We start from the raw sequence: 14,342 nt of genomic DNA on the forward strand, positions 1-14,342 counted from the left end.
ACCAGTACAGGGCCACAGCACGGTTAAATGAGTGAGCGTAATCGTCAACCTTACGCCGATTATCAGGGCTCTCTTTTTGAAGCCGATGTCTTCCTTTGTCGGTCTAGGACAGCGAGAGGCCCATCGCTCTGAGACTGTCCTTCTTGTACTGATGGCCCTGGAACTGCTTATTTGCCTTCCCTGTGAAACCACCACTGAGTGGTATGATCTTTCGTGTAGTTGCACTTGCCTCTTTCGCTACCTTGTTAAATGTCAACGTCGGAAGCTCCGGCGCTGAGGATGTTGAATCCTTCAACTTGGCACGTACCCGCGACGTGACTTGGTCATATGTCAACAAATAAATTGACTAACAAGAAATAAGGAAATTAACAAGAAAGGGAGAAAATATTTTATGAGAAATTCTGGCAGAATTGAGGGAATAAGTAACGACTAAAACAACACTTGACAAAAAAGAAATTGCCGATGAGGCAGTACCTTCAGTAGCATAATATGCTGGATGCTGAACTTACGCAGACAGGGCCCCTTGTCTAAACGTTTGACCGTTGTTCCTCGTTACTTACTTGGGTAGTTATTACAATAGTGGCAATTATCATAAGTGTAAAACAGTTCAATGGACGTTAAAAACCATGCACCGTATCCTTTCACAATCAGGTGACACATAGGTACCCCGAGCTTTGCTTCTATTCGGCACGTTTACGATAAGTTTCTTCTTTAGCGATGAAGGCAATGACACGACCGTTTTAAAAAATTATTAAATTTTTTATATTACATGCTACTGCCGATATCATCACAATTTCAGTCCTTCGGGAGTGGTCGTACTTGAAGAACACGGTCATCACTTTTGCGTTGTTTGAGCGCTGCCGAAAAATACTCATTGAGGGTTGCGAAGCTCCCGCCGAATTTAAGAGAAACTGTTCGGTTCGCATCGACTTTTTCTGCGACGCTCACTGCTGGAGTCAGCGGAATTGGATGGACAGAAATATATCCTGGGAAATATAAGAGCAAGTGTTTCACTTACTCAGTGTCAAGCGAACTTTGACTCCCAGAGTGGCCCGGGTAATAATTAAGATTTTGGCGTCGCCATGTGGTGTTCACGTCAAGTGTTAACCCAATTGGATGGAGCAGAAAGTGGTTCTACGGTCCCCCTTCTCCGCCCCCGATAAAGACGCGGTTACACGATAGGCCATCTGATAATCTCTGACTTAGGCTCTGCTCAGACATTTTCACTTCCTAATGGTGTTCCTGGTGGCCCTTCTTACACTGAGAGCAGGGCCGAGGCATTGGCTAAGGGACCGAGGTACATAACCTCGGTCCCTTACGCTTAGCGGTGAAGTTCTGTAGCCGCGCCGCGCTGTGACTTTGAGCATATGGTCATCGTCAAGCACGAAGTTTTTCGCACGGCGACAAAATTTATTCCGCTCCTCGTGCTGTGTCCAGTGAGGATAATTTCGTGCGCCCAGGGAGAAGCCTCAGATCGCATTCGACATGAAAGACCACTACAGCCCTAAAAAAAATTCCACCCTTTGGGACATTTCGTGTCCCACAACAATAATCGTCATCTGACTTGCCCGTATTTCTTCTCTTTAACGCTGCGAGCCCGGGAATTCCAAGTCGTGGACGGCATGAGCGTTATCAGTGTGACATATATAGCATTCTTGACGGGAAAGTAGTGAGCGCAGCGTTTTTAAGAAAGGAAACGCAAGCAAAGGAGATGACGATTATCGTTGTGTGACAAATATACACCCGAAATAATGCAACAGTTTTAAGAGTGTATGTGCAAGTGAATTAGGTAGCTTTGTAAATACCCATGCGAAAGCGAATAAAGCTTCCAAGAAGAAACTGAATCTAGGCACCCTTCTCCTCCGTGAGCTGCTGTATTCAAATTGAGAATGGAGCATCATGCAAATATGCCAAAATGCGTTTGTGTTAGTGCGGTATAATGCGAGCCACTGAACTGTCCAGAGAGAGAGAATAAACATTTTTATTGGGTGAATGCAGCTTTGGAGAGGCGTCCAACCGAGTATGTGACCAAAATAGTACGTGACGAGATTTAGTGTACCTAACATGACTGCTAATAAAACATGTTTGGTCACATCTTCGTATCTCGCACGCATTTTTTAAACAGCTTGACCTACGGCGTCTAAGCCTTTCTCCGAGCCGAATCGTGCACTGCACTATATGCAAGCGGGGTTATGTGCAGTGACTGGGACACTGAGCGTTAAGTTTCACGCATGCACATAATGGGCATACATGGGGCAGAATATGAAAACAAGGCGTGGGAAACTTCTCGCTATTCAGAATCGGAAGTGAACTTCACCAGAGTTCCCGGCACTCTAATTCGAACATAACGGGCGCAATTGACATGCCAACTCAAATGTTTGTTGTGTTTTCTAGTTCTTCATTTTTTCATGTCGTCAAATCTCTGCGGCGAGAAATGCCCAAGTTGTTTTTTGAAAAACGGCTTCGTGCTGTATTGTCTGTTTTCATTGCTCATCTAGGGAGCCTATTTGCGCAAGAGCACGCGGAATACACGTGCCTCTTCGAAACAGCGAGTAATGGTAGTCGCGCATGCAACGCTCGAATTTATTAGAGAAAAAACGTTTGCGACGCAGTGCTCGGCGTGATTCACCGGATCAAAGGGCGAGCGCCTCACTGCTCAATTTGATTACAAAATGCCGGAGGTGCTTCAGGCGCAAGTTTTGATCTAAACTGGATAAGCGCGAACATCAAACGGAGAGCGTCGAGAGAACATCGTCCCTCGTGTAAGCTTTGAAGGGCGATGGAAGCTAAGGTAAACAGTGCTCCAGGGGGCGGAATTCGAGAATCATGAGCTCCAGTTATTTCCAAAATAAGTTATTTGAACTATACAGGAATTTTGAACGTTTTATCCGAGACAAATCTGACACACAGGCACATCTGACACACACAGCGCTACTGCAAGGATCCCGAAGTATGTGAACAAAAGAGCCCGTTGGAAATAAAGGAAAGGAAAGGAAATAAAGAAACGATAAATTAATGGAAATGAAGGTGGATGAATAAACAACTTGCCGCAGGTGGGGAATGATCCCACAACGTTCGCATTACTTTGCAAAGGTTGTGGGATCGTTCCCCACCTGCGGCAAGTTGCCTTTTCATCCACTTTCATTTCCATTAATTTATCGGTTCTTCATTTCATTTATTAGGCACAAGTTTTTTCCCCTATGTTGTCCTGGGTGTCAGTGTTTGTTGGCTTCTTATGATATGACTAATAAAAATCGGGCCCCTAGGTTAACCCCCCTTTCTTTTCGTACACTCTATAGTTGCCTGTTATCACGGGTGATTGTGTATGTTGTGTTTGTGCACTATGGTGATGTGTGGGTGATTGCATATATTTTATGAAACAACGATCCCTGCTCGACACGTTCTGTGTTTCAGAACCTGTGAGCTCAACAGGGTCACCATATCAACCACCCTCACGGGGAATACAGTTCACAAACGGTGGCCTCGTATGGCGGGGGGGGGGGGGGGGGGAGTTGGATGAGCTCCCCAGGCGTTATAGACGCCGCGCACTACCAGGCTGCAGGTCTGACGTTTGAAACCCTCATTTTGGGGTCCAGACAATGAGGGTTTCAAACCCTCATCTGACGTTTGAAACCCTCATTGTCTTGGGGTCCGGATGGCTTTCCCTTGGCCAATTTAAAAACTTACGGCGACACATTTGTGCCGGTATTTAACATCTATATTTAATAACAGTCTGAATCCATTCGCCTTTCCACGCACTTGGACACTACTCGTGTTTCCTGTATGCAGGTCTGTCCCCCCAAATTAATGCCCCGAACTACAGGCCAATTTCACTCCTCAGTGGCACATCGAAAATTTTCGAGCTTCCCCTTCACACCACTGTGTCTTCTAGTGTAAAGAACTTATTAACCCCGAACCAACGCGGATTTCACTGTGGTCGCTCAACAGTCACCAATCATGCAAGTTTATACCCCGGGCGGCCCGGGCCGCAGTACATTGAAAGCCATCTGCGACGGGAACACCGACCACCACGCGCAATGTTTCCTCGGCTTAGTTCGCGTTGATGCGAGACGCAGCACGGTCAATTCGCTCGCTGCTCCTGCCACACTTCATTACTCCAGCGTTTTGACAGCCTGTTCCCGTGGTCATCGAGTGAAATGCGTTCATATTTTGCTTGTGAGCGCATGACAACATGCTTGTTAATTTAGTTAGTATGCCTATGTTTACTAGTTTATACGGCCGATGAAGCTGCTATCCTTACTTCGTATAGCTGTCCACAAGTTTTCTCTCGGAATCGATGCTTCGCCTTTAGGGCCAAGCTGCGACTTTTTCTTTTTCGTTATACTTGCTGAGTAAAATTCTGTTGTTTTTCGATTTACCTTACCTTTATTGATAGATAAGACCTTGTTTTAGCAACTTTCCATGTTCAGTGTGTGCTAATTCTACGCCCAAATGACTTTTCTGTACATGCATCTTTTTCTTTTGCCATTGTATTCTTTATTTTTAAAGCTGTACAATATATGTTCGTTAGATCACCTGTGTGCCAGTATTAAAACTTCACGGCTTTTTTGCGCACATAATCTAAAGGTTGGATTGAGTAATTTATTTTTATTGACTTTCACGCATTGTTCGTGTTTTGCTCCGCCTTTCTGTTGTGAGTTCACCGTGGATATTGTTGTTTATAAACTGTTCCTTTTCATAATTGTCGTTTTTTATTTCAAGGTTTTCTTCCTATATATGTATTTGTATATTCTTTTACCACGCGCCAGCACTCAAACCCAAGAGTTGTTCCTGGACAAGTTAAATAAACATGATTAATTAATTAATTAATTAATTAATTAATTAATTAATTGCTTGATTGATTGGTTGATCATTAATCATGTACACATATGCAAGTTTACATCACTGTGTCACGGCTGCGGTTTTTCGCACATCAAGCTTATCAGGCGGAGCATGTAGAATGCAGGCGTATGGCCAGGCAAACATAGCCCGTATACATTAAAGAATGTGATCGTCTTTTTGTATCTTTTCTTCATTCTCTCGTCTTTGCAACGGGGCCCCTCATGATGCTCCACTACCTGAACCGTCGGCATAAATGGGCACTTTTTAGAAAACCATTCCATTGAAACACCTGAACAAATTAAAGTATGGGGCTTAACGTGCAAAACCACTTTCTGATTATGAGGCACGCCGTAGTGGAGGCCTCCGGAAATTTTGACCACCTGGGGCTCTTTAACGTGCACCTAAATCTAAGTACGCGGGTGTTTTCGCATTTCGCCCCCACCGAAATGCGGCCGCCGTGGCCGGCATTCGATCCCGCGACCTCGGGCTCACGCGCACGCACGATCCCGCGACCTTGCGCAATCTCGATTATCAAAGTCAAATTTTCGCCCCTGAGATATATTTTGCAAACTTGCGATTCCGTGCACACTGTGACGCAGTCACGTGCGCTCAACACCACCTAGAGTTTTCTGTTAGATCTCTCTGAAGTGGGTAAAGTGTGCCTATGCTGATGTATTTAAAAAATGCGCGACTGATACTGGAATCGAACACCTGTGTTTCGACACAGAAGCTCAACGGTCTAATAATTAATCCATGACTGCAACTTTTTTTTTCTTTCATGGCATTTGTTACAGGCATGCATGACTCCTGCGGGAATCAAAACAGATACACAAAGCGAGCTAAGATGTTTCCTCCAGTTACACGGTGCCGAAGACGCATACACAGACCGCCACATTTCATTTCCTCTTTCATTCTTGAAACGTGCTGCGAAGATCACGGTCCATCTTCACAAGGAACACTCAAATGGTGGTAAGGATACTGGTACAGAATACCAATCTGGACAAAATGCCGTTTGTTAGTATAGATGTTTAAGTTGAACTATCATTTGAATGAAAGGAGTTGCTGCTGAAATCATAGGCTTGTCATATCGATCCAGAATGCGTGTTTTCCACACGATATGCTTTTCAGTGAGATTTTTGGCCCGAGAGAATCATGAATCCGATTGTGGCCTAGATGCGCGCTTCGACAGACCGCTATCACACGCACGATTCTCTCGGGCCAAATTTGTTATTTTAGAAGGTCTGGCGTGTGCGTCACGTGTTGCTTTCTCGCATTGTTCCTTTGGGACTGCTATAGAGCTTTGGGACGCCGTGTTACAGTACATACACTACCTTCGGGATCTGCCCATATTTTGTTTTCTTGGACTAATATCTAAAAAAAAATGGGTGGAATCCTCCTATAATGCTATCGCAGCGAAAGTGAGGCTTATTCATATTATTTATTACACGCACGTAATGCCGATTGCGGTGGAACGTCCACTCAGCGGAAAAGTCGTAAATGAGAGAGAGTCGCTTTGTCAAACCTGATGCAGATAACAATGATGGTAACGAAACGAGAAAACAGCACGTGTCGCACAAGATACACGCACAGTGTTGTGTTCACCGAAGGAGAGAATTGTGATACTACAACAAGATGCGACCATTGATAGACTGGCAAAATAATCAATTGCTTTGCCTAAATTGAGACAACTAATTCGTATTTAGGCGGCTTGAGTGAGTGAAGTAACTTTATTTTGGTCCAGAGAAGACGCAGGGGAGACCCCGCGCCACCCGGCTAGTCCCACGTAGGGACCGCCAAGCCGAGCTTGACGGCCCGATCGCGGGCACTCTGGACGGCCAGGGTTTGGTCGCTGAGTTCGGGGCTGCCCAAGAGCGCAGCCCACCTATCCTCGCTGAAGGAGGAGCCGATGGCTTCACACTCCCACAACACATGGTCCAATGTTGCCCTTAGTCCACAGGCAGGGAAGTCCGCACTTGGATATCTTTCGGGGTATATGGCATGAAAAACCGCGAGGTTAGGGTACGCACGGGCTTGTAAAAGTCGAAGGGTAACCGCCCGCGCCCTACATAAGGCGGGGTGCGGGAGGGGGAAGACCCGTCTTGAGAGATAGTAGTGCGTGGTGATCTCATTAAACGTAAGCAAGGGTTCCCCGCGGGGCTGAGGGACTGCTGAGGCGGCGCGGTCAGTGAGTCCTCGCGCGGTCTCGTGTGCGCCCTCGTTAGGGTTAGAGGGAGAACCCTCAATCGACCCCAAGTGAGCGGGAAACCAAAATAGAGAATGCGGAGAGATACTTTTGGCGCTTTGGAGAATGCGGAGGGCCTGGGGGGAGACAATACCGGTTTGGTAGGCCTTAATGGTTGCCTTGGAATCACTATATATTGCCTCTCTGCGACCATCGAGCACAGCCAGCGCGATTGCAACCTGTTCGGCTACCACGGGCCTTGAAGTGCGTACCGTAGCGCAGCAAGTGAGCCTTGAATTGGAGTCTACGATGGAGACGGCGAATGCCTCTTGTTGGACATATGCCGCGGCATCCACGAAGCTTGCCTCAATGTGGTTATTCCGGACATGCTCGAGTAGAGCTCTACCCCTGGCCCGACGTCTGCCGACGTTGTTTGCGGATTTAGGCGGCTTCGGGAATATATTGAAGGGGGAGTAACCTGCTCCGTGCGTTCACCCGGGAACTGATGCTTCCGCGCAGTAACCGCTGCACCACAATCATTCAGAACAGTTATCGCTTCCATCGGACTGCCTCCCCCGATATTAAAGTAAGTGCTGTTATGCCACACTGTCGAGAAGGCACGAATATTAAACAATTTCGAACAGCGAATTCTCGAACCCAATACGAAGGAAAAATAATAACAGTAAAGACTAATCGATTTGCATTCGAAATATCATATATTCATGATTGAATATTTATTTTTGGGCTTTACGTATCAAAACAACGATAATGTTTTGAAGCGTGCCGTAGTGGTCGCATCAGGCTCATTTTGACCCTCCTGCCCCCCCCCCCCCGGGGGGGAGGGGGGGGGGGGTTCTTTAACGTACTGAAGCAGAAGTTGGGGCGCATTTCGGTGCTACAGTAAATGCTCGCTGCCTCGAATTATATTTTCAGCATGCTTTTTCGTTTATCGCTTAGGTCAATAGAAACATATAGAAACTGTATTTCGCCAGAATCTAATCGTGGCCCTCGTGGTCCTAAATTCAACCTGCGACCTCGTTGCTTAACAGCTCAACGTTATAGCCACTACGTCGCTACGGTGCTCAATGTTCGCGCACCTATAGCTTTCGTTGCTTTTACGTTTATATTACATAGAGTTCGTACACCACTAGATTCTTTGACAATATCCATGTGTGACGCCTTCCCAAATCGCAATAACAGGGAGCCATCATGCATGAACACCGCATTTGGTTTTCTGCATTAAATGTAGTAGTCACCAGCCGCTTGGAAGGTGAAATAGCGAGTCATGACATGTATAACGAGCTATCTGCAATTGCACATTAAACACGAAGGAATGTTGCCTCATTTCATTTCATTTTTAACGGAGTGTTTAAAACAGAGGTATCATGTGGTGTGTTAAGAGATCGCAGTAGCTAAGCGTAAAGTTTATTGTTAAGCATACGAGAATTTAGTAGGAATTGATATATTGATTTCGCAACCGAGACGATTGCAACTGCAATATTTAGCCGCAGGAAAAAAATAACAAGTGGAGAGTTGAATGACGTGTTAGACCTGCTATTTTATTGTTCAACTAAGTTCACAGCTTACTCCATGATTTCATCATTACTTCACTGCTTACAGTGTAGGGTAGCCAACTAGGCTCAGTGCTGGTTAACCTCGCTGCCTTTCATTTATTATTCGCTCTCTCTCTTTCTCTCTCTCTCTCCTCATTACTTTACTGGCTTACATGTAATATCCGTAGTGATGTGCTTTACTATGCGCTTTGTTCAAGGTTAATTTTTCTGGTCATGAATTACCAATGCTCTGTTATTGTGCGATGCAGTTGTATCTTTGCATGTTATCAATACAATGCGCCCTGACTATGCATACAGTACACATCACAGGGTTTGCTTGATTGACGCCATAGTGTATGCTATGTCATTTCTATGATTTCTCTCTTTATTGTTTTTTTTTCACATTTCCGAGTCACTGGTTCTTATTCTAAATGTTTAATAGAGCCGGCACTCCAGTGCCCTATTCTCCCAACGTCTCGGCCTTTAAGAGACAACTTCACCTTTAACGGTTGCACGCGGTGTCTACGTCAGGATACCCGTTCAATTTTGCTATTCATAGTGTTGACGCATGCACTTATTTTACGTTTCTCGGGAACTGCATTTCGCCCACTAACAGCTTAATGTTATCGCTCAGCGCAAGACGCACCCGTATAACTGGTACTTACGGGAATGTTATCGATGGTTCTATCCGTTGTCTAGCGTCACTGAAGCTTGGGTTATCTGATTATATGCGCGACGCGAATTGTGTAGTACTTCCTGGAAGACACGCGCGCACCAGCGATTACTCTAGAATGTTCGTTGACTCATGCATAAAAGCCGATGCGTTCGACCGGCGGATGAGGGAGGTTTCGACGATCACCGACCGTGTTCAGCGCTAACGTTGCGCTTTGAGTGTAACTTGCCTTCGTGGGCACAGGTTCGCCTAGTATAAGGTTAGTTAAATTATTCAAAGTTTTTGCTGCTGTGTTCTTCCCCGTCACTACTACGCGACAGTATCATGGCGAAAAGCATCGCGCTGTAATACGACCACGCTGCATCAGGGTATTTGCATAGAGACCATTAGGCCGTTCCCGACGGAGGCTCTCGGTATCACCGGGAAACGAGCGCCGAGCTATCAACTCGACCGCAGCATTACTCAGGCGCGACCAAACATGCCCTGAACAATGCAACGGTGCGGGAACCCGTACTAACAGTCGTTGTCCTTGATGCGCCCGTCGGGCGTCTGTATTGCGTGCACTTGCTAAGTAATATGCATCTGAGTTTGCGTGCAGTGTCACTGAACACACGCGGACCTTGTGCAAAGCTACACATTCGTTACTTCGCGAATAATCGCTAGTATAAGCGCCGGTTCTCTAACTTCAGAGGAACGTTATAAATAATTGATTCTAATGTTTTCAACATTCTCGTAGTTGTTTACATATTTTAATTTAAATGGAGATAGTGCACATATTAAGAGAGTGCCAATTCGAGCGAATTGTTAATTCGTGTTGAAGCTTGCAGAAGCGGCCTATCGGCAGGGTATATGCGAAGGGTACATGCAAAACAATCGCGGAGGTGTTTGCCGTTTATAAAAAGCTCGAAGGAACAAAGACGACAAAAGAGAATAAGAGTAGCAATCGCCCAGTTTTTCTATTGCCGTCTTTGTCCCTTCTCGTATTTTGCCCAGTTTTTGCCCAGTTAGTCATTTTCCTATTTGTTTGAAACCTCAGCAGGAAGTTACGTTCTGTTTGTTGCACTTGTCCTCTAAACTAATACCCAGTCTAAGCGCCCTTTCGGAGGTTTAAAAATAAGTAACTAACACAGAATCAAGTGTCTCTAAGGGCAAATGGTACACCAAGAAAATTTAAATCTTGGTGCATATCGGCCTAAAGTGTTTCTGGAGTGCGACGCAAACCTTTTTGATCCGAACACCGATACTACAAGCGGCAGGCTGAGCTCTGATAATTGGAAACAATTCTACGATCTGAAAGATCACTGCAGCAAGTAGTACTGTCAGTGTGCTTAACAACGGAGTGCTCTTACATACCATAAATCGCATTCGTCTGAAAAGACGACGTTTGGTAGATACAGCTCGATCATCAAGAAGGAAGGTTAAAAGCACTCGCTTCCCGCTTCTCCATTTCACTTCTACGTGAGCGATAGTGCAGTGAAAGATAATTAAGAATGCCCGGGGAAAAGAAAGAGAGAAAGCGATTACCACACTAGCACATGATTCGTGACCTGTCTTGACTAGCGCGGCCCCAGACGCAGGTTCCGCCCTGCTGCACCATACTAGCGAAGGCACGGACGGACGGTCCAGCGACTAACCTCGAAAACCTTTCTTCCGAGGACTCCAGCACGTGGGCGTTCATATCTCCCCCTTCCTCTCTGCCCATTTCCTCGCTCCTCCTTGCTGCGAGTCGGGCAAATCCATCTGGGTTCTGCTTTCCTGGCAAACTGGAGGCACGCTACCCGTCTAAGCGATGTTTTACGAGAGGCCGGACATGCTCAGAAGGTGCCCGGGTGCACATTTTCAACCTTTCGTATGAGTGCACCCGCTCAGAACCCGCTACGCTACGGATGAACAGTGGTGCGGTGCTATGGGAACAAAACTTGATGTTCAGTGACGCTTTCTTTTTAATCCGTTAGCAATAGGAGTGTCAAAGTGGCAAAATGTGGATGTTTAAGTCTGCGAAGCCGGTCATGGGGGGGAGGTAGAGAGAGGATGCCGGAGCTCAAAAGAGCTTATATATATATATATATATATATATATATATATATATATATATATATATAAATTGTCGCGAAGCACTTTGAGCAGTAAGCGTTCGCGACTAGAACGTTGGAGCAGCGAGAGGTAGTGCAGCCGACCGAGCACCGAAACAAGGTTGTTCTTTCTCGTCGTCGTTGTCTCTCTCTTAGCCACAGCCCCACTGCTCCCTATTTTACAGTACAGTTATCTCCCCCGCGGAAAAGGAAGCCGTCCCGGTGACCTACGGGTAGGAAAGCACAGGCGGATCATAGTAGGGCTTGAGACGCTGGGCATGCACAATTTCGCGTCCACGGCGGCGATGATCCAAAGGTAGCTCGAGGGGTTCCACAATATAGTTGACTGGAGACGTTTGTTTGATCACGCGGTATGGGCCCTGGTACTTCGACGCGAGTTTCGGTGACAGTCCAGTGGTAGAGGCTGGAACCCAAAGCCACACTAGCGAGCCAGGAGCATAGGATACAGAAGCATTGGAACTTTCTCGATGGTGCTTCTGGCGTTGCTGGTCTTCTGACGTAAATATACGGGAAAGCTTGCGACACTCTTCTGCGTGTGCAGCAGCTTCGGATAGGGTAGTTGTTTCCGTGGAGTCAGGGCGGTACGGAAGGATAGTATCCATTGTGGAAAAAGGTTCGCGTCCGTACAGGAGAAAGAAGGGCGAAAATCCCGTGGTAGTCTGCGTGGCGGTGTTGTAAGCGTAGGTCAGAAAAGGTAGGACATGGTCCCATTTGGTTTGGTCGGATGCAACGTACATGGCCAGCATGTCACCAAGAGTGCGATTAAAGCGCTCGGTCATGCCATTAGTCTGCGGATGATACGCAGTAGTGGTGCGATGAATGATGCGGCATTCTTTGAGGAGAGCCTCGATGACGTCGGAGAGGAAGACGCGGCCTCTGTCACTGAGTAATTCCCTGGGAGCTCCGTGGCGAAGGATGATGTGGCGCAGGAGAAACCAGGCGACGTCACGTGCAGAAGCGCTGGACAAAGGGGAAGTTTCCGCATAGCGCGTAAGATGGTCGATGGCCACGATTACCCAGCGATTGCCATCTGATGTGGTTGGCAGAGGTCCATAAATGTCGATGCCTACTCGATCGAAAGCACGTGCTGGGCAAGGCAGAGGCTGCAATGGGGCGGTTGAACGACGAGGGGGATCTTTACGGCGTTGGCAAACCAAACAGGAGCGGACATGATGGATGAATCGATACATCCCCCGCCAGTAGTAACGAAGGCGTAGACGCGCGTATGTCTTCAGTACCCCTGCATGCGCGCACTGGGGATCGTCGTGAAACGCTGCGCAAATATCCGAACGCAGGTGTCGCGGGATGACAAGCAACCATTTGCGGCCGTCCGGGAGGTAGTTGCGACGGTACAGGAGCCCGTCGCGAATGGAGAAGTGATGTGCTTGGCGACGTAATGCGCGATTGTTAGTGGGTGTCGATGGGCTGGACAAAAACCGCAGCATGGACACAATCCATGGGTCTTTCTTCTGCTCCAGAAGAATGTCCGTGGCAGCAAGGGAAGACTCGGACAATGAGGCTTTCGGGAAGCTAGCCTCGTCTGTTAGTGGCGAACGAGACAAGGCATCCGCATCCGAATGTTTTCGGCCAGAACGATACAGTACGCGAATGTCATACTCCTGCAGTCGAAGGGCCCATCGAGCAAGACGACCGGACGGTTTTTTTAAGGATGACAGCCAGCACAGCGAATGGTGATCAGTTATGACGTCAAACGGGCGGCCATAAAGATACGGACGGAATTTGGTTATGGCCCAAATTATAGCGAGGCATTCCTTTTCTGTGACAGAATAGTTCGATTCAGGTTTAGTGAGTGCACGACTGGCGAAGGCAACGACGTACTCATCGAAGCCAGCCTTTCTCTGAGCGAGAACGGCCCCAAGGCCAACGCCACTGGCATCCGTGTGTATTTCAGTTGGAGCGCTGGGGTCGAAATGGCGCAGGATTGGTGGTGACGTCAAGAGACGACGCAGCTTTGTGAAGGCGTTATCGCAATCCCGTGACCAGGTTGAAAGGTTGTGGTCACCATGAAGAAGCTGCGTTAAAGGTGCAATTATAGTGGAAAAATTGCGGATGAAACGGCGAAAGTATGACGCCAATCCAATGAAGCTGCGCAGTTCTTTCAAAGTCGTTGGTCGGGGAAACTGGGCAACAGCTTGTAGTTTCGCCGGATCAGGAAGTACACCTTCTTTCGACACGACATGGCTGAGGATGACCAGCTGCCGGGCAGCGAAGTGACACTTCTTCAAGTTAAGCTGGAGGCCAGCATCGGCGATGCACTTTAGGACGCGTTCAAGTCGAAGTAAGTGGGAAGGAAAGTCCGGTGAAAAGATAACGATGTCGTCCAGATAACACAGGCATATCTGCCATTTGAGGCCGCGCAAGATGTTGTCCATCATTCTTTCAAATGTGGCAGGCGCATTACACAGGCCAAATGGCATCACGGTGAATTCAAATAAACCGTCAGGTGTGATGAAGGCCGTTTTCGGACGGTCGGACTCAGCCACTGGCACTTGCCAGTACCCGGATCGTAAGTCTAAGGATGAGTAGAATTCAGCGCCTTAGAGGCAGTCTAGCGCGTCGTCAATACGGGGTAGCGGATAAACGTCCTTGCGTGTGATCTTATTAAGTCGCCGGTAGTCCACGCAAAAGCGAATTGTGCCATCTTTCTTTTTTACCAGCACTACAGGAGAAGCCCAGGGACTGTGCGAAGGTTGTATGACACCGCGTTGGAGCATGTCTGCAACTTGCTCAGCGATCACGCTACGCTCCGTGGCGGATACACGATACGGTCTGTGGCGTAAAGGCACATGGTTGCCGGTGTCGATGTGATGGACAACAGTGGAAGTACGGCCTAAACGAGATTGTTGTAGGTCGAATGACGTGCGAAAGCGGTCTAGAAGATGGACGATCTGGGCGTGCTGCGCTGGAGTGAGGTTGGGATCAATACTCTGGTAAAATGCTGGGTCACACGGCGGCGTGGGAGGAGAAACTTGAAGGGC

At 47.4% G+C, this 14,342-nt stretch overlaps 1 protein-coding gene across 2 annotated transcripts in view; it reads left to right on the forward strand.

Moving 5' to 3' along the window:
* Positions 1 to 14,342, forward strand: part of LOC135914684 (uncharacterized) — a 200,187-nt gene that overhangs the window by 39,125 nt on the left and 146,720 nt on the right. Inside the window, exon 1 of one of the 2 annotated variants that reach the window (XM_070537521.1) lies at positions 5,744 to 5,811. The exons of the other annotated variant lie outside the window; for it this stretch is intronic. The gene's annotated coding sequence lies outside the window, so the exon portion shown is untranslated. Of the gene's footprint in view, positions 1 to 5,743; positions 5,812 to 14,342 lie in introns of those variants that run through there. 2 annotated transcript variants of the gene reach the window in all.

This window comes from Dermacentor albipictus, chromosome 4 (assembly GCF_038994185.2).
Source record: "Dermacentor albipictus isolate Rhodes 1998 colony chromosome 4, USDA_Dalb.pri_finalv2, whole genome shotgun sequence".
Classification (NCBI taxonomy): Eukaryota; Metazoa; Arthropoda; class Arachnida; order Ixodida; family Ixodidae; genus Dermacentor; species Dermacentor albipictus.